The sequence below is a fragment of the Triticum aestivum genome, chromosome 4B, assembly GCF_018294505.1.
Source record: "Triticum aestivum cultivar Chinese Spring chromosome 4B, IWGSC CS RefSeq v2.1, whole genome shotgun sequence".
In the NCBI taxonomy this organism is placed as follows: domain Eukaryota; kingdom Viridiplantae; phylum Streptophyta; class Magnoliopsida; order Poales; family Poaceae; genus Triticum; species Triticum aestivum.
Window position 1 is genome coordinate 62,953,311 of NC_057804.1, and position 3,965 is coordinate 62,957,275.

At 50.9% G+C, this 3,965-nt stretch overlaps 1 pseudogene; it reads left to right on the forward strand.

Moving 5' to 3' along the window:
- Positions 1–2,355: 2,355 nt before the first annotated feature.
- LOC123094428 (trypsin inhibitor CMe-like) lies at positions 2,356–2,933 on the forward strand (annotated as a pseudogene).
- Positions 2,934–3,965: the final 1,032 nt, after the last annotated feature.

Sequence of the window (3,965 nt, forward strand, 5' to 3'; positions counted from 1 at the left end):
AACGTCTGGTGCAGCCTACCTAAAGCACACACCACATGCACACATTTTAGGAGCCGCCATCATCATCGGACCACTGATCCATCTTTAGGAGAGAGATCCGCATCATCCCTGCCAATCCGGATATCCGTTGACGCCACCACAGCGCCACCGCCCTGCGCTCGTCCGTCCAGACGCGAAGACTCTGGAAGATCTGTCATGCGTAGCACCTACCAACCAGGCATGACTCAGCATAGCACCTATCGCCCAGGCATGACTTGACAGCTCCACCGAAGCTCCGTGCAAGAGGAAGCCGCTCCACCTCCTGCCTCTGTCTTCTAGCGCTGATCCACAAATGATGCTCCCAAGAGAGAAACGGCAACGTAGTACCGCCATCATCCAATCTAGAAAATCAGATCCTAGGGATTCCTCCGAAGCAGCACGAGTGGGTCGACAACAGTTACATGACGATGCCTTCATCAAGATAACGGCACAAAACGCCGCCATCGCCAACCAACAGCTCGGTTTTCACCGGCAACTATGTCCCCCCCCCCCACTCGTAGCCGGGACTAGATGACGACTCTTGAGATCCGATAACCTAGCCGTGGGCCGACCACCTCTGGCGGAAGATATGACCACCACCGCCGGCTACACCGGCCAGAACAGATCTGACTGGAAGTGCCGCCGACGCTACCACCAGGCCCTCCAAGCCGCCGCCGTCGGTCCAAAGGCAGATGGCGCGCGCCACCGCTGCCCGAACAGGGCTTGCTGCCGCGCTGACTCCGACGCTGCCGCTCCGCAGATCGGATCGGGCGCATCTCCATATGAATCGGGACTCCGCACAACCCCAGAGACGCGAGAGAGAGTTGATGTCCTCCACCACCACCGTCGGCCCCGGGCTTAGACCGGTGGCGTCCCCCAACGGTGGCGGAGGGAGGGGGGAGGGAGTGCGGGCTGGCGGCGGCTAGGTTTTGGGTGCCGCCCAAGTCGCCCTAGCGGGAGGCAACGCGGGGGCTTCCTGCTCATAACATGTCCTTTTAGTCTCTCACTTTTTATTGGATGTTGATAACACGGTTTGTACTTGAATACTTCTATAAAAGGATTTGTGCATGCATTATTTATTAGATATAGAGTTTACCCCCCTCAATTTGTGATTATTCTTTTTTGCTACTGAATGCAGCATGAACAAATTGGGCCCCGTTGCAACAAAGGAATTGTGTAGGAATTTCGTAGGAACGGAATCCTATAGGAATTTTTTCCTATGTGCCCTTCGGATTGTAGGATTGGCTTTGGAATTCCATAGGTATCCTTCCTTCCCTTCACATTTTGGAGGATTCTGAACATTTGCTCAAACCTCATGTTTTCACTTCTTGAGAAGTCCAATGCAGCATGTGTCTTTGTCTCTCATCTTCTTTCTATCCTAAAGAAATAATTCCTGCAAAATTCATGTGGCGCATCCAAACAACTACGTTGTACAATTCCTACGTTTTAGAATCATGTAGGAACCTACAAGACATGACTTGCAATTCCTACACTTCTCTATTCATATGTTTTTCCTATCATGAGTTCCGAACATGGCCTTAGTGTTGACAGAGCTCCCCATATATATTTATATTTCGACGGATGCGGATGCAAAGCCATCAAGATATCTAATAAGAACACACTTTAGCACTAACTAGTGAGGGAAATGTCATCGAACAAACATGGCATATGAGTATGAGGACATCATCATTCGTGAGTTCTCTAATATATGATGGACTATTTTTGGATTCGTACCATGAAGATGGTCTCTATATATTAGATTCCCTATATACGTTAGGTGATCCAGGTCATATTCTCATCAGCTCACATGATTGCTGAAGCAAAATAAATAAATAGAACTTGGTTGGTTTAATGAGCATATGATCTCCAGAGTCCACACACAAACCAAGAAAAAAAGAAGTTTAACACTGATACCTTTTTTCACTCGCAAAAAAAAGTATCAGTGCTTAGATCACATGAGAAATAAATGTAGAAGAAAATGATGCCATATAAACCAGGGATAAAGCTATTGGCCACGTATGATAAGATAATTCATGCCATGTCAGGAAAGTTAGGAACGCAGTGGCAGCAAATCTGGCCATTCTTTCACTCAAACCCCAACTTGCATCCCCTCCAAATTCTATTGCCATAAAGCTCCAAATACTGTTATGGTAAAGATTAATCAGCGGGCCTTTCATCGTACACGACATCAAAATTTCCTTTCCGCGTGACTCCCAACAAGAGCAAAAGGCACATCCATAGTTACAACGCCAGCTGGCGCTCTTCCTTTTCCGCAGCACATACATATACAAGCAATACACATCTAACTAGCCTACCTCAAACTACAGACATCCCATCCATTTGAAAGGATCCAGAATGGCATTCATGTCTCAGCTCATCCCCTCGGCCGCCGTCCTGCTCGCCGTACTCGCCGCAACCTCGGCCACCATCGGGACTCAGTGCGTTCCAGGGTCGGACATTCCATACAACCCGCTACAAGCCTGCCGCAACCTTTTGTCCATTAAAATATGCAGCGTAAGCCCCGTGTACGTCTCCGCCGGGATGTTGAAGAGGCGGTGTTGCGACCAGTTGTCGCGCGTCCCAGCATACTGCCGGTGCGAGGCGCTGCGCATCCTCGTGGATGGGGTAGAAACTCCGGAGGGTGCGTTCGAGGGCGGCCTACTCCAGGAGATACCCCGGTTGCCCAAGGTTTACGAGGAAGTACACCATGGACCTCGTCGGCCCGGACGAGTGCAACTTAGAGACCATCCATGGCGACGGCAGCCCGCACTGCCCCACTCCGATCACCGGTGGAGTGGTGGTGTAACTTTAAAAATAGCTCGATCGTGAATAACCGTGCTGCATCGATCGATGGATGAAATGAAATACATGCATCTGTGCGCATGTGTGAAAAACTGAAAAATTGCACCAAAGAATCCTAGAGCCTGCTTGTTAATCTTTTGTAAAGATGTGTGGTGGTTATTGTAGAGAATGATTTGATGCATCGATAATTGATTGATCATGCACTAGGCACATATATATAGATACAAGGGGTGCGACCGGTATCTTGTCTCCTAAGATACACGTACATACAGAGGGAGACAGACACTACAGGTATTGCATACAAAACCCAGACCTACATACATGTACACATGTTCAACACTCCCCGCAGTCGAAGCGTCGCCGGTGACACAGAGACTGGACCGAAAGCCCTTGAAGGTCGAGGTGGGTAGTCCCTTCGTCATGACATCGGCGAACTGCTGATCGGTGGGCACATGTAGAACACGAACACGACCAAATGCGACGTGCTCCCTGACGAAGTGGATGTCGAGCTCAATATGCTTCGTCCGTCGATGATGGACAGCGTTGGCAGCAAGGTACACCGCGGAGACGTTATCACAGTAGACGAGCGTCGCCTTGGTAACCTCACATAGCAACTTCTGAAGTAGCTGTCGTAGCCAAGAGCACTCCGCGACGGCGTTGGCCACGGCCCGATACTCAGCCTCGGCGCTCGATCGTGAGACCGTGGGTTGTCGTTTAGACGACCACGAAATCAGAGAGGGCCCGAGGTAGACGCAGTAGCCGAAAGTGGAGCATCGACTGTCGGGACACCCAGCCCTGTCGGCGTCGGAGTAGGCGATAAGGCTGGTGTCAGGTGATGCCGTCAGGGTGAGACCCATGGTTGTGGTGCCACGTATGTACCGAAGTATACGTTTCACGAGAGCCCAATGGGTGTCACGAGGAGCATGCATGTGAAGGCACACCTGCTGGACAGCGTACTGAATGTCTGGACACGCCAGTGTGATATACTGAAGCGCACCGACGATGGAGCGGTAGAAGGGAGCGTCAGACGCCGGAGAACCCTCGACGGCGGACACCTTAGCCTTCGTGTCGACAGGCGTGGGAGCAGGCTTGCAGTTAAGCATGCCCGCTCGCTCCAGAAGCTCGTAGGCGTACTTCTGCTGATG